The following is a 17688-nucleotide window of genomic DNA, read 5'->3' on the forward strand; positions in this document are numbered from 1 at the left end:
TTCCTCTGCAAATACTAGTTTTGAGGGCAAAATATTGGGGTGCCACAAATTCCCGCGTGACCCCTTAATTTCCGAGTTACCTGTTTTTTCTTTTCTTTTTTACTCCTGATGTCATCACGTGCAGGGCGTGTGTGATGATTTCACCTTCTGCAGACCAGACGTGCAGGGCGTGTGTGATGATTTCACCTTCTGCAGACCAGACTGGATTCAGGCAGTGCACAGCATGTCTTTCTTCGCTGTGCCTCCTCCAATTAAAAAATGTAAACTTATATGTGCGTGGAAACTTTACTTATTTACTTTTCATCACGGTAGCTTCTTTACTTATCTACATTTTGCGAAACAGCAGGGCAGGCAGGGCAGGAGAAACTTTTAATCCCAGCAGCTTCTTTACTTATACATTTAGAGAAATGGCAGGGCAGGAGAAACATTTCATCATGGCAGCTTCTTTAGATTTAGAGAAATGGCATGTCAGGAGAAACTTTTCATCACAGCAGCTTCTGTACTTCTTTATATTTAGAGAAATGGCAGGGCAGAAGAAATCACAGCAGCTTCTTTGCATTTAGAGAAATGGCAGGGCAGGAGAAATCATGGCAGCTTCTTTACATTTAGAGAAATGGCAGGGCAAGAGAAATCATGGCAGCTTCTTTACTTCTTTACATTTAGAGAAATGGCAGGGAAAGAGAAACGTTTCATCACTTACTTAACAGCTACAGATAAGTGCTTAACTTTTAAGTAACTCTGTTTAGCTTAACATTTACTTCACAGCCACAGCTTCTTTATTTAGCTGCTGACTTAATTAATGCCAGGCATCATCACATCAGCTTCTTTACTTAATGGCTGCAGATAGGTGCTTAGCTTAACATTTACTTCACAGCCACTTTGTGATTTACTTAATTTTGTGTGTGTATGCTTAACTTCTAAAGAACTGTGCTTAGCTTATTAACATTTGCTTCAGTTCACAGCTGCTTTGTGTGCTTAACATTTAAGTAACTATGCTTAGCTTATTAACATTTACTGTGTGTGTGAGTGTGTGTGTGTGTGTGTGTGTGTGTGTGTGTGTGTGTGTGTGTGTGTGTGTGTGTGTGTGTGTGTGTGTGTGTGTGTGTGCATCTGTGTGAAAATGCCCCAGTTAGGTATAACTGCTGGTTAGAGTTACTCAGACTCAAACCCTGTACCTTAGGTACAAGAGCCTAAATTCAATACTCATACAACCACCATTTGTGATTGAAGGAGTTAACCATACTTCTCAGCTGTCCATTTGGTCTGTTCCTCTTAAAATTTGTGGTTATCTGGCAAATCAGTAAGAACTGAATTCACTAAATAATGATAGCCATTTAACTTTCAATCTTCCTAGCTTTCAGGAAATACATGGTAACACAAAACACTCTATTCTAGCAACTTTTCTACGATTATACAAACAATGTTTATAATGTGCCCCTGATTTTGGATTTTTGCTCCTCCCAATAAATTTTAGCTTTTTCCAGATTTCTTGTGCTGCATAGTTCTTCAGAGAGAGAGACGTTTAGTGCTGCTTATGTGAAGAGTGTTTGTGTTGTTAGTAGCATAACAGGTAGAATGCTTGCTTTTGAGGGAGAAGGCTGTGGGTGCTACTCCCACAGTATGTAGATGGATTGCTAATACTGTACATTTAAATTGGATGGATGCTGCAGTGTTGAGAATGTCCTCCTTGGTGGAGATACCTAGTAACTATGAACCTGTTATCAGTTTGCCATCCATTCCCTATTGCAATATTACTAGCTTATCATTTTTAATGTAACATATGCAATTTATTCCTCAAGGGCAACATGCACTTTATTTGTAGATGAAACAATGAAATATTAAGTTGTTTGCTAGCAGCAACCTCTTCATTAGTTAAATATCTTACAGATCTCTTTAATATGGTATTATTTAAATGACTTTTACTTCTGCAAAAATCATGCATATTTACTGATACTGGTTGTTTGTAAAAGTCTGAGTAGACTTTTATGATGGAAATGTGCTGAATTGGGCAGTTTTGTCATTATTGGTTCATGCATTTTGTTTCATTGCTTACTGGAAAAGTGTTCAAAACAATAAATTTAAAATGTGCTCTAACAAGTCTTCTGTATTATACAAGGAATGTCATTTAATACAATCAGGAAGGTATATCAAAGAACACATGCCCTGGGATTCAATAAACGCTGTGCAGGAATAGCACCTATTCCTGCATGGAATGGTTTGTGTCTGTATAGAACAGCAGCATGCCTTGCATATTCATGAAGGCTTGCTGCTGTTCAACCTACACAGTCAGGAACCATGAACAAGTCCAGTGGGTGTGTTCAAGTAGAGCTCGCACAGTTAACGTGCCCCCTGTACTCAGGAAGTGCCGTACGGCACTTTGAAAACTAAAAAACAGTGTTTGCAGACACTTTACATAAATAACAGCAGTGTCTGCAGACACGGAATGTAAATAAAACAAACAGGCACCCCCCCACAGACACGGAATGTAAATAAAACAAACAGGCACACACCCCCAAACTACAGACCAGCACAGAGAATGTCCAAATCGGTATGCCAGTATGCATGCCAGCATACCAAATATGTCAGCATGTTCCCAAGAGGGAATATTTAAAAAGTATCCCCAGTTGTGACCAGAGTCCCACCATGTATATTGTAGTTGTCCAGATGTCCTACCCCAAGAGGCTGATAGGTATGTGCATACCCCTAAAGTACAAAAAAATAAAAAAATAAATAAAACCCATGAATTTTATTTTTTTTCCATCCCAAGTAAAGTGCAAGTATAGCTGGGCAGGTGTGCACATCACACAGCTGTGCTCAGCATAGCTTAAACATTCCAAGGAGCTAAATAGAAATATACAGCCAAACTTCTCAAAGCAAAGTAGTGTAGTAGTTAGAACTTCTGCTTTGCATGCAGTCATTCATGGTTCAAACCCCAATGCAGTTTGTTCACTTTTTTATGGGAAAGCAATATTAAAAGTTTTTTTTTTAATTAGGTAGTAAATTATATATTTGTCAACCAGGTTAGTATAGCAAGTCCAAAAAGTGAGGTGTGAGTATAGAAAAGATGTGAAACCCCCATATAAACACATGTTCCATGTATTGTATAGTCACACAAGAGTATAACATAATGAAAGCAGATAAGGGGATGTCATGGAAGGTAAACATACACATTATAATATGTCAGTAGTGATTAATTAATCCCACAATCCTGATACTCCATAAAATGAAAGCTGAGCAATGATAAGTAGTGCTCAGCTATGCAAAGGTGGTATAAGCACTGATGAAATGTAAATGCTAAGCAATAATTAGCTTAGCTAAGTGGATTTGCACACTGGTAAGCAGTACTTATCATCTACCCCTTTAAGCAATGCTCACCTTAGATGACCGGGTTTGTGCATTGGTTAGCTTAGCACAGCATGTTCAAAATGGTCCAATGATGGCAAAGGGTGGGAATGCAGCCCTATTTAAACCTTGAAAATGGGAATACAGCCATAACCAGTTGTAGCTGATCTTTGCAGGCACTATGGCTGGTGTAGGTGAGGGTGTGTGCTTTCAGGCATAGCACTGGGACATCCAGGAGTCCAGGGTCATGGTTGGACTCCTAATGAAAGACCATGAGGAGAGACTGTTGCAGGGCCAGTAACAGGGCTCACAATATAAAGCAGAGACCTGGGACCATCTAGCACATGATCTCACCAGTGCTACTGGCATCCCTCGAACTGGTGAGCAGGTCCAGCACCATTTTGCTGACCTTAAGGATAGGAGGAGGAAGTTCTTGGATGAGTGGACCCAAGACACATGGGCACAGAATGTTCCATCAGTGTGTAAGTATCAGTATCAATTGGTGTTTACAAAAGTCCAACCTGTGTATGTGATCGACTGGTATGCATAAATGTTTATCTGCCATACAGCTGCAGATAAGAGGACTATGAACGTTGACATTTCTGCTGAATAGTTGCATACTGGAGCTGCTTGGTTAGCTTTTGCACACCCTACATCAACTTTATTACAAGCTGAGATAAGTACAAACTTGCAGTGTTATAAGATAGTACTGAATTTTATTTTTTCTGTTTATTGTTTCATTGAATATTGTGTTAAAAATAGTACTGCATTTATCTGCCTATTTGTTTACTGAAAATTGGAAGCTCCTCCCTGTCTCTCTCTGTCTGCAGTTAGTTTATTCATCTCACTTCATTGTTATTCGGTGTAGAAGTCTTAGCCTAGAGGGATTCTCTGTACCTTAAATTCTTAGTCCTTTATCTCTGAAATTATTTCTACTGAATAGTTGCATGCTGGAACTGTTTGGTTAGCTTTTGCACACCCTACATCAACTTTATTACAAGCTGAGATAAGTACAATTTTGCAGTGTTATAAGATAGTACTGAATTTTATTTTTCTGTTTATTGTTTCATTAAATGTTATGTTAAAAATAGTATTGCATTTATCTACCTATTTGTTTACTGAAAATTACAAGCTCCCCTCTGTCTCTCCCTGTCTGCAGTTCATTTTTCCCACCCACCCTCCCTGTTCTTGTTGTGGTATTAATCTTGGTGGCTTTGAAATTGACTACCCTCCTGTAAAAATGTGTTTGAACACTCCTCCTGGGCCCATCTCATTTGCTAACGCAACCGAGTACAGTGACATCATATTTTGATTTCAGACACTCTTACCATTCCCATCTGTTCAGCCCTATCCCAGCTCTATCCTAGTCTAGTCTCATTAGCTCATCCTGCCTAATAAAGAAAGAACATTTAAGAAGGCATACCCACTTAGGCCCTAAACTTGCTTGATTGAAGACTGCTGGAACAGGGCTCAGTTCTGAGGTTTTTTACCGGTTAATTGGTTAATTTGTTCAAATCAGTTTGCTTGTTTTCTATTGTTATATATATATAAAAAAAAAAAACAATTTGCACTTTATCTGCTTTTACTGTATTGGTGTTTCTTCCTACTTTATTACCTTATTTTGCTTTTACCTCTTCTTAAATGTACGCAGTCGTGTTTATTCTGCTGCATTTATTACTGCTTGGTAGTATCCTGATTAAATTGTAACTGCTATTCTAAGTCTTTTGGTTATTGCACTTGGGCTTCAGACCAGTTGTTTTACATTAAGAAGGTTTGTGGTCTGCACTGTTGTGGCAGGACAGGTAGCTTACCTCCTTCTAAGTTGGGAATTGCTGATTGAAGGCTCAGTGTCTGTTATTCTAAAAGTGTATTAGTTCTGGTTTAAGAACACGGGCTCCAACCCAGTTATTTTACATTAAGAAGGTTTGTGGTCTGCACTTTTGTGGGAGGAGATGCTAGATTCTACCCTTCTGAGCTGGGAATTTCTGGTTAAAGGCTTATTGTGCCTGTTCATTTGAACTGTTTTTCCTGACATTGGTACACCTTGTCTGCTGTAGCATGGACTAGATTCAGGCCTGCTGAATCTATCTTTGTTTGTATAACTTGAGCACTAATCCAGGCCATCTTTTTTGGAGAAGGTTCCCCTGCACCCTCGTAGAAGGAGTGTGTGATTAGAACTTGTCAGATTGAAGACTGCTGGAACAGGGCTCAGTTTTGAGTTTTTTTACTGGTTAATTGGGTAATTTGTTTAAATCAGTTTGCTCATTTTCTAAAAAAAATTGCACTTTATTCATCTGCTTTTATTGTAATTGTGTTTCTTCCCACTTTATTATCTTATTTTGCTTGTGCTTCTTCTTAAAAGTACTCAATTGTATTATTCTGCTGCAGTTATTACTGCTTGGTAGTTGCCTGATTAAATTGTAACTGTTATTCTAAGCCTTTTGGTTTAAGCACTTGGGCTTCAAATCAGTTGTTTTACATTAAGAAGCTTTGTGGACTGCATTGTTGTGGCAGGACAGGTAGCTTACATCCTTTTAAGTTGGGAATTGCTGATTGAAGACTCAGTGTTTGCTATTCTAAAAGGGCATTAGTTCTGCTTTAAGCACTTTGGCTTCAGGCCAGTCATTTTACATTAAGAAGATTTGTAGTCTGCACACTTGTGGGAGGAGAGGCTAGATTCCGCCTTTTTGAGCTGGGCATTTCTGGTTAAAGGCTTATTGTGTCTGCTTATTTGATATGTTTTTTTCTGAAATTTGTGCCCCTTGTTTGCTGTAGCCCAGAAGTTAGTAGTTTATTGGCCATTTTGGGCTAATTTCTATCTCTTTCATTTCCCTGCTATAAAAACCGCATTTGCATGGTTTTGCATACCGGGCAGTGCCATTTAGCTAGGGTTAAACTATTCCTGACTCCACGAAGCCAGCTCTTCAAGTTTTTCCCTTGGAAAAAGACAAACTTTCAACTTAAGCACTCAAACCATTCATTTCACAGCCCAGCACTTGCTCAAAACTCATAGCAAGCACTAATTAATCCTAGCACTAGACCCCTTATACTCTACAGAAGGAAAAGGCTCTCTATTTGTCCCTACCAGCCAATCAGTAAAACAGCTCACTTTACCTATTCAGGCCTGTCCAAAGGGTGGTTTCTGGTGTTCTCTCCAGTCCAACTGGTGAATCTGGGAATTTTGAGGCAATATTACAACTGCCTCTTGTACACAAACAACCCACTCCTCCTACCACCAAACACTAATATATGCAAGAGATGCAATTATACAGCCAAACTGGAGGCAAAGCTCTCTCAACCCAAGACTGGAACTGACAGTCAAGAGGAGAAGGAAAATACTTGCAACACACCAGTCTCACATAGACCTACTAAACCAACACCGGCAAATAACACATACAAATGCACAAAAACACACTCGGAAGCTCTAAATAAAAATCTGCAAAAGCAACAGAGACCCCCAAGCAGACACCCAAGCAACCTCCACACCCCATCACAAACCATGAAACACATACTTCACATAATCAGTGTGCCATGCAATCACAGCCCTTAAGGCAAAATAACATAGCCAACACACTAGTAATACGTGACTCTATAATCAGGCACACTGATGTCACACTAACTAGGCTGGACAAGGAGAAGGTTACAGTTAGCTGCCTGTCAGGATCCGCCACCTAACACAAGCACTCAAGTCACTCCAGAACAAATACAGATACAACTCTGTCATTGTCCATGTTGGTGTGAATGACCTGATATGTACCTTCCTGGACTACATGAAAAGAGACATGGAAGAGCTCTCTGATTATGTAGCCCAGGCTGGTATGACCCTGATGCTGAGTAGCATCCTGGCATCACCAAGAATGATGCCACAGTATAAAGAAAAAATATCAGTTTCAACAATTGGCTAAGTTTCTGGTGTCATTCAAAGGGGATCCAGTATCTGTCCACCTGGGATGACATGCTCGATAAGCCACATTGCTTCACAAGAGATGGCTTGCACCTGTCACCCTTAGGCTTTCAAATACTGGCCAAGGCTTTTGCCACCCCCATAGTGCCTTTTTTAGACAAGGCTCAAAAGACAAACCCACCACCATAAATAGCACAAGTACCCAAAAACTGAGGGTAATGCTATTCAACACCAAAAGTCTAAACATCAAAATGCATGCACTCGAGGCACTCCCCAGTATGGTGAACATCGATAGCTGTGCAGTAACAGAAACCTGGTTTAAGGCTCCAGAGAGCACTCCAGCACTACCAGGCTATAACTCATACCATACTTTTTGGCCACAGAACCCGGACTGAAACACAAAAGGTGGGGGGTGTATCCATATTCATCAAGGATACGCACACCTCCAGGTTAGTGGCGCAGCACAATGCCTCAGAGATCATCCATGTGCAACTAACAATGGGCAAAACTGCAATTCAAATTGTAGCTTGCTACAGATCACCCACCATGACCTAGGACCCCCATTCCACATTTCTAGAGACCCTGGAAAATATGAAGGTCCTACCAAACACCCTAATATTGGGTGATTTTAATTACCCAAACATTAACTGGGAGAAATACTCAAGTACTAACTCCCTTGCCGAACCCTTCCTAGAATTTATAAACTCGAACACCCTGTATCAACTGGTCAACACCACCACCAGACGTAACAGTATATTGGACCTGGTCATCACCAACATGGGCGACCAGTGTTCTACACTGAAGGTCAAACCCTTGCTGGTTAGATCAGACCATAGACTAATCACTCTGGATATCCACATTCCACCCCCACCCCAATCAAGGAAACCACCATGAAAAACTTTTCAAAAGCAAACTTCATGTTACTTAAGACTGAGGTAGAAAGGTTCATAGCCCCCATGCTAAAAGGCAACACTGTCTAAGCTGTTGAATCCCTTACAAAGGCACACTATGAGCACTTGCAAGAATGCATGGATAGTGCTATCCCAAGCAAAACCAAGACTCACTTCTCCAAGAAAATGAAACCAGTCTGATGGACCCCTGCCATAAAAAAGCTATACAATAGAAGGAGGAAACTAGTGCAGAAAAGAGTAAAATCCCAAGAAGGAAAGACATCCCTGATTAGTATCAGCAAGAAACTACAATCCCTCATAAAATCATCCAAGGCTAACTTCGAAAGAAAAATTGCCAAGGACTCCAAAGATAACCACAAAGCTTTCTTTAGCTATGTCAAGAACCTAAGTAGAAACTCTCAAATCTGCTCTGAGTTAGTACAGAATGGCAAAAAATACACTGAACCACCTGATATTGCCAACATTCTGGCAGACAGGTTTAGTGCAAACTTCACCCCCCCCCTCACCCCCTAAAGCGCTCATAACCATACGAGAAGAATGTAGTGCCCCGGCAATCACTTACACACAGGTTAAAACAGCCCTATCCAAACCAAAAATACAGCTTCAATGGGACCAGATGGTGTCCCTGGCTGTGTCTAACATGAACTCCAAAATGAACTAACCCCTCACCTAAACACACTGTTCAAACTCAGCCTATGTGGTAGTTCGCGGGTACTTTGTTTTTTCCAAAGGGGATGACTATGCACTTTTTGGCATTTAGCTTGAGGCCATGATTTTGACACCAGGTATTTATCTCAGTGAGACCCATCTGGAGGGTGTCTGTATCAGCTGGAGAATCAATTATGGCCCCTAGTTTGCAGTCGTCTGTGAACTTGGTCAGCCATAGTCCTCCTATGCTGGTCTGTACCTCTGAGTATATACCGAACAGGAGGGGTCCTAGGACTGAGCCCTGGGGGACGCCACTTGTAACTGGTTTAGAGTTGGACATAAAGCCTGCAACTCTCACCATGTGGGTTCTATCCATGAGCCAGTTGGCAACCCATCTCATGACGTAGGGGTTTATGTTCAAGCTGGTGAGCTTGTCTATAATACTAGAATGGGGAATGGTGTCAAAAGCCTTTGCGAGGTCTAGGTAGGCTGAGGGGGATCTCCTTTCTCTTGTCTAATGCCTTGGTAACCATCTCAAAGAAGTCCACCAAGTTTAGGAGGCATGATCTGCCCTTAACAAAACCAAACTGGGTAGGGTCCAAGGTTTGGAGGTTCTCAATGTCTCTGTTAATGAGTTCCATGATGATGCATTCCATAGCCTTGCAGACCAAGATAGTCAGGCTTATAGGGCGATAGTTCCTGGGGTCCATTGTGGCTCCACCTTTGTGGAGTGGGATAACTGTTGCTGTGCGCCACTCTGTGGGTACGTAGCCTGTAGAGAGGCTGGGTTTGAACAGTGTGTTTAGGTGAGGGCTTTGTTCATTTTGGAGCTCTTGTAAGACACAGCCTGGGACCCCGTCCGGTCCCATTGAAGCTGTGTTTTTGGCTTTTGGTAGGGCTGTTTTAACCTGTGTGTCAGTGATTGAGGGGGCCCTACATTCTTCTGGTATGGTTATGGGCCCTTTAGGGGGTGAGAGAGGGTGACGTTTGCACTAAACCCGTCTGCCAGAATATTTGCAATATCAGTCAGTGCAGTGTATTTTGTGCCATTCTGCACTAACTCAGAGCAGATTTGAGAGTTTCCACTTAGGTTCTTGACATAGCTTAAGAATGCTTTGTGGTTATCTTTGGAGTCATTGGCAATTTTTCTTTCGAAACTAGCCTTGGATGATTTAAAAAGGGATCATAGTTTCTTGCTGATACTGATCAGGGATGTCTTTCCTTCTTGGGATTTTACTCTTTTCTGTACTAGTTTCCTCCTTCTGTTGTATAGCTTGTTTATGGCAGGGGTCCACCAGACTGGTTTCCTTTTCTTGGAGGAGTGAGTCTTGATTTTACTTGGGATAGCACGGTCCATGCATTACTGCAGGTGCTCATAGAGTGCCTTTGTAAAGGTTTCAGCAGCTTGGACAGCATTGTCCTGTAGCATGGGGGCTGTGAACCTTTCCACCTCAGTCTTAAGTAATGTGAAGTTTGCTTTTGAAAAGTTTTTCATGGTGGTTTCCTTGATTGGAGGAGGGGGCAGAATGTGGATATCCAGAGTGATTAGTCTATGGTCTGATCTAACCAGCGAGGGGTTGACCTCAACTGGTTGCCCATGTTGGTGATGACCAGGTCCAATATGTTGTTCCCTCTGTTGGGGGTGTTGACCAGTTGATCCAGGACATTTGAGTTTATAAATTCTAGGATGCATTGGGCAAGGGAGTTAGTACTTGAGTAGTTCTCCCAGTTTATGTTTGGGTAATTGAAATCACCCAGTATTAAGGTGTTTGGTAGGACCTTCATATTTCCCAGTGTCTCCAGAAATGGGGAATGGGGGTCCTGGGTCATGGTGGGTGATCTGTAGCAAGCTATAATTTGGATTGCAGTTTTTCCCATTGTTAGTTGCACATGGATCATCTCTGATGCATTGTGCTGCACCACTAACCTGGAGGTGTGGGTATCCTTGATGAATATGGATACACCCCCGCCTTTTGTGTTTCGGTCCTGGTTCTGTGGCCGAAAGGTATGGCATGAGTTATAGCCTAATAGTGCTGGGGTGCTCTCAGGAGCCTTAAACCAGGCTTCTGTTACTGCACAGATGTCAATGTTCTCCATACTGAGGAGTGCCTCGAGTGCATGCATTTTGAGGTTTAGACTTCTGGCATTGAGTAGCATTACTCTCAGTTTTTGGTTACTTGTGCTATTTATGGTGGTGGGTTTGTCTTTTGAGCCTTGCCTAAAAAAGGCACTATGGGGTGGCAAGAGCCTTGGCCAGTATTTGAAAGCCTAAGGGTGACAGGTGCAAGCCGTCTCTTGCAAAGCAACATGGCTTGTCGAGTATGTCATCCCAGGCAGACAGATATTGGATCCCCTTTCAATGACACCAGAAGCTTAGCCAATTGTTGAAATAGATCATTTTTTTCTTTATACTGTGGCATCATTCTTGGTGAGGGCAGGATGCTACTTAGGGTCAGGGTCATACCAGCCTGGGCTACATGATCAGAGAGCTCTTCCATGTCTCTTTTCATGTAGTCCAGGAAGGTGCGTCTCAGTTCATTCACACCAACACGGACAATGACAGAGTTGTATCTGTACTTGTTCAGGAGTAACCTGAGTGCTTGTATTATGTGGCAGATCCTGGCACCTGACAAGCAGCTAACTGTAACCTTCTCCTTGTCCAGCCTAGTTAGTGGGAAATCAGTGTGCCTGACTATAGAGTCGCCTATTACTAGTGTGTTGGGTATGTTATTTTGCGTTAAGGGCTGTGACTGCATGGCACACTGATTATGTGAAGTATGTGTTTCATGGTTGGTGATGGGGTGTGGAAGTTGCTTGGATGTCTGCTTTGGAGGTCTCTGCTGATTTTGCAGATTTGTATTTAGATCCTCCGAGTATATTTTCATGTATTCATGTGTGTTATTTGCTGGTGTTGGTTTATTAGCTCTATGTGAGACTGGTGGTGTGTTGCAAGTATTACCCTTCTCCTCTTGACTGTCAATTCCAGTCTTGGGTTGAGAGAGCTTTGCCTCCAGTTTGGCTGTATAATTGCATCTCTCACATGTATTAGTGTTTGGTGTTAGGAGGAGAGGGTTGTCTGTGTACATGAGGCAGTTGTTACATTGCCTCAAAATGCCCAGATTCACCAGTTGGACTGGAGAGTACACTGGAAACTGCCCTTTGAACATGCCTGAATAGGTAGAGTAAGCTGTTTTTCTGATTGGCTGGTGGGGACAAATAGAGAGCCTTGTTCTTCTGGACAGTATAGAGGGGTCTAGGGCTAGGGTTAATTAGTGCTTGTTATGAGTTTTAAGCAAGTGCTTGACTGTGAAATAAATGGTTTGAGTGCTAAAGTTGAAGGTTTGTCTAGTTCCAAGGGAAAAATTGAAGAGTAGACTTTGTGGAGCTGAGAATAGTTTAACACTAGCTAAATGGTGCTGCCCGGTGCACAAAACTGCATACATGTAGTTTTTATAGCAGGGAAGAGAATGAGATAGAAATTAGCCCAAAATGGCTGATAAACTACTAACTTCTGGGACCCAAGTAGACAGTAATCTCTCCTTTGATAATCATATTGCCAAGGTGGTTAGAAAATGCTTCTATGTGGCCCACCTAATCACAAAAGGGTTCACATCTAAAACAAAAGTGGTTATTGTGCCCCTCTACTCATCACTCATCAGACCCATCATAGAGTGCAATGCCCCATTTGGGATGTACCTTACAAGACACCTGCAACAGCTGGAAAGACCACAGAAGTACCTCACCAAGGGGATAACTGGCCTCAAACATATGCCCTATGCAGCCCGACTGAAGAAACTCTATCTGTACTTGATTGCATACCACTTACTCAGAGGTGATCTCTGCCTGACATACACGGCCATGTCCAACCCAGAATTGATGGGGTCTGTATTAGATCAGCGAACGCTTAATCAAGTGAACGCTGATTGATCTACCTTATTTTAGTGAAAGTGAAAAATATCGAAGCAGCAGAAACTCAAAATTTTTCCTAGGGAAAGAATTTGGTTGTCCGTTTCTGTTGCTTTGGTATTTTCAGTGCTGTGGTGGAAAGTTACAGGTCGGATTCAGGTAAGTGTGTGATTGTGTGGATGTGAGTGTTAGGGTGGTTTAGGTGAGTTAGGGTTAGGGCTCAGGTTAAGTATGTCTGCGATTGTGTGGACATGAAGGTTAGGGCAGATTTAGGTGAGTTAGGGTTAAGGAGCAGGTGAGGTGAGTGTGTGATAGTGATGGACCTTAGGGTTAGGATTTGGGTTAAGGTAAGTGGATAGTTAGTGGTGTGTGCATAGTTTAGTGTAGGGTTAGGTGTCAGATTTTAGGTGTATGTGTGTGGATTTCTGTTTGTTTGGTGTGCTTGTGTTGTGCGTATGTGTTTTGGATCAGCGATTTTTTTCCCTAGGAAAAAAATTGCTGATCTGACAGTTCGAGATTGTAAGCTTTCACTTACATAAGGTCGATCAATCAGCGTTCGCTTTTTTAAGCGTTCGCTGATATAATATAGACCCAAATTGATGGACATGCTCCACCTAAAAAAAAAAAAAACAAATCCATGAGAGCCACATGCTCTAGGGATCTAAACCTCACCACAATGATAAATAGGACGTGCTGGAGGGATAGATTCCTGTCCCAGAGACTCCCTATGCTTTGGAACAGGATGCCAATCTACATTAGGCAGAGCCCCTCATTAACACTCTTCAAGTGAAGCCTTGATTAGTGGATGGGAAACAGAAAATTTACCCCGGGGATTACTGCAGTCGCTCTGCTGGATAGAGGCACAGGGAACTAATGGCTCTGCTGGACCGAGGCACAGGGAACTAATCCAAGGGGGTGATGAAAGCCAACACATTCTGGCTAGGCTAATATATGCCCTCGAGCAGATAGCCTAGTACTTACCTATGAACCTATGACATGCCAGCAGATTGTTAAGGCTGGGCTGAGAGGCTGGTGAGTACAACTCTAGCTTGCAGTATATAGGCCAAATAATACAAAGGTGTAGATTGTCTACTGCCAGTAGGTAAAGTCTGTATGTGTGTAATGAATAAACAACGTTAGCTAGATTAATATTGATGTAAAAGATATCCATTAATAAAAGTATGAATACCCTTTAATAAAATTACAAACACCTGACTGTTGTATTTACTGTTGTGGTAGGAATATAAATGTGTACAGGTATGGCTCTTACAGCATAAATTAAATGAGGCTTATCTGAAAAAGATTGTGGAGCTGTAAAACAGCATATAAAACTACATGAAAGGTTTCATGCACCAAGAGCTGAACTCTGAATAGTAATGTGTAAAGTATTATACTGTACCCCCTGCAGCATTGCCATGTGTTAACCATTGCTATCCAAATTGTAATATCTCAAAGAATTAATACACAGTACAAGAACTGTCTTCCATGCATGAATGTCAGAATTAAAAGGTTAGATCATCCAACCCAGGGAGTATAAGGCAGAAACAGGCAAGCAAGAGATAGCAGTTTCTCAGTAGCTCATAGTGATGAAACACAAAATGGGTGTACCTTTTTGCACAAACAGACATGGTTCAAATCCCGGGAGTGGTAGTGAGCTGTATGCATATTTTACCCAAGAATATGTGAATATGTGTAGAAACAGTTATGTAGTGTTAACAGAAATTTCCTCCACATGTCTGCCAGGTAAGGAAATGTTTGTAGTAGCTGAAAGAAGTCTTTACTAATACACTGTGCACAACACTTCCACTGTCCAACCCCATGCCTGCAAATGATAGTAAGATAAATACATATAGCAAGCACTTTGCCCAATACATGTCCCTCAAGTGTCATGCTGTCATGGCCAGTGGTCACTGCTGCCAGTAACCAGGAAGACAGATAGAAATCCAGGCAGAGTATGTCAGTAGCACACCCACACATCATGAGTACAGGGCAGCCCTTTCAGTGTCATATATGTAACCTTGAATATGTGAATATGTGTAGAAACAGTCAGGTAGTATTAACAGAAATTCTCTCCACAGGTCTGCCAGGTAAGGAAATGCATGTATTAGCTTTAAGAAGGCTTTAGTAATATACTGTATACAAACGTTCCACTGCCTAACCCCAGGCCATAGGTTGATGTAAAGTGAGGTCATACCTGGAGAGTAGTGAGTAGAGTAATGATCAGTACAGTTGTGAAATATTGAAGCCTATACAGTTGTTAATTCACTTGCCCTCTCTCTCCCCCACCCCTATCTGCATAAACAATAAATACACATAACTAATGGGTATGTTTTCTCAAAATCTACTGTTGGGACATGTGCCCTATTGTTCTGAAAATATTAAATTGTGTGAATATTAATGAGCTTTGTTCAAATACTATCATTGGTGGCCTGTTGCTGTCAATGTAGCCTGCATGACATTATAATGCTTACTATGGTTCCTTTTCTGCACATGTTCTCTTTGCTATGCAACCATTTCATAACTGTTTTATGGAATCAATTGGAACACCTATACATGCTGTTATAAATAATCTTGAAATGTGTTGTTCATGACTAACCAAGATATTTTGTAAAACCTCAACACCACAGCACATCTGGGAAGGCAGATCCTGGTGGATTTGCCTGTCCCACCTCATCTGGCCATGGCACCGGGCCCCATCATGTCTGGGACCCAAACTGGTACCTCCTCATCTGCTGCTCCTGCACCACCTTCGCGTGGAACTGCCTCAGAGGATGGGTCTAACCTCCCCCCCAGGAGCGGGTGCAGACATAAATCTTTCACCCATAGTCAGGTCCAGGGTTTGGTGTGCAGTGCCATCCAGAAAGATTTTGGTGGTCAGCTGCACCAGATTGAGGGATGCCTGGTGCATCTTGAGGGTCAGCCTGCACCTCCTATCCAGCCCCCAGCACAGCCACCTTTTGGGCCGTGAAGGTGCAGTGGTGACTGCCCATGGGTAGGGACCTCAGTCACTCTGTATATATTTGGGGGCTCAAAGCATCCAATTTCCAACCACCCTCCCCATCCAAGATGTTTACCCCCCCCCACATGTGTCATATACCAACCCTGTCTGCTGTCTTGTCTGTCTCGTCGGTATTACTACCCAAATTACCCCCCCCCCATTTTACCTACTTTCCTTCCCCAACATCCCACTCTCACCTTAAAAAAAAAAGGGCATCTGTTCCCCAAAAAAAAATGTCATCCCCTACATAACTGTCCATTTTGTACACGTGTCCACTGGACACATGTAATCTGGCCCAATTGGCTTGAAAACACATTACTGTTGTCCTCACCCCTCTGTCTGTGATTTCAGTGTCCAAATTCACCTCCAAATTATGTACAACTGCACATGTGTCGCTGTATAAGAAATGGACAGCTATGGACCTACCCTCCACCCATCCTGCACATCCCTAGCTATCTTTCATATTGTTTTTCCCCTCTGCATGCCCCTTTTTCACCACTTTCCTATCACCCCTTTTTCTTTTAATTTAAAGAAATTAGCACAGCTGTAAGCGAGAGTAAGCAAGATTGCGTGATGCTAAGTGAACCCAACAGAGATTAAGCATCTGTATGTTTAACCATGTGTTGGCATCACTTAATGTTGCGCAAACTCATGAAAACCCACTTACAACTGCTTAAAACTGCTTTAATCACTCTGTTTCCATCAGCCACTGTTCTGCCTAGCAACAAAATAATCAGCACTACTAAGTCTCAAACCCAAGGCCCTGTATGCCATAGTTAGAGCAATGTACCACTACACCAGTTGAGCTATAAGAAATGCTGATGCTTTTTCAAACATATCATGCAGTAGAGTCATTCAACAGTAGGGAAAACATTCTGTAGAATCAGTCAGGTTTTGTATATATACATATACACATGTATATGTCTGGAGAGGCATACATATTGAAAAATATATATATATAATATAAATAGAGATATACATATAAAATATATACATACATATGCTCATAACATGTAGCAGAGTTATACCTCAGAACTATACCTCTCAAACTCTTAGTGCAAGAAATCTGGCCCAATTCTATCCAAATGGGTTGACAATGGGCCAAAACAAAGGACATATTTTAAATACTGATCTTATAACTGTAGAATGTTGCCAGAGTGACAGTGTTTGTTTCAGCATGCATGTTCTGAAGGATGTGAGTTTTGAAACTGAAATGTATGTCATCATTTACTGCCAGAAATCCCCAGATCATCACAGTGATTTACCAGGGAAATAAAAATAATGAATCTGTGGAACAGACCAGAAATATGAGCAATATACCTGGACATTCTGAAACAATCCAGCCGGTCAAGAGGTAGGCTCAGCACTCATTAGTACAGCGAATGTGGACCAAGCCTGACAAAGTGGGGGGAGAAAGCCATGAAAATAGGGAAATATGTCAAATACTGTAGTAGATAAGTTTACACAGTTGCTCCAGTAACTCCCTCCTGTCTGTCCTAACATATATTGACTGAAATAGCACAAGTCCAACACTCAGTTACTTCTCACTAGTTGGTGACTTTAATCCTCACATCATCCCACTAATGTGCCAGAAAGACACAACACTTATGGGGGGCAAGCAACAGTACATCCTACAAATATCTGGACATAAAATCAGATTAGGAAAACTATACTCAGCTGCTAAGCATGTCACCAAGCACCATCCGAACTACAGTTAGACTGACACAACAGTAACCCAAATTCGCTATGGGAAATTACACATGTATTTGCAAATATATCAGGCACTACAGGGATGTAACAGCACTGAAGCACAGACACCATTGTGAAAGTCCATACCCAAACCCAATTTCACCACAGTCACAGTAACATACCAGTAAGCCAAATGAATGGTAGAGTATAAGGACTGTGTGAACTGAAACATCTCATCATGTTTGCCACTCACATACTACTCTTACATATACTGGCCCAATTCACAGTGT

This window comes from Protopterus annectens, chromosome 6.part0, assembly GCF_019279795.1.
Source record: "Protopterus annectens isolate FY-2018-M chromosome 6.part0, PAN1.0, whole genome shotgun sequence".
Lineage (NCBI taxonomy): Eukaryota > Metazoa > Chordata > Ceratodontiformes > Protopteridae > Protopterus > Protopterus annectens.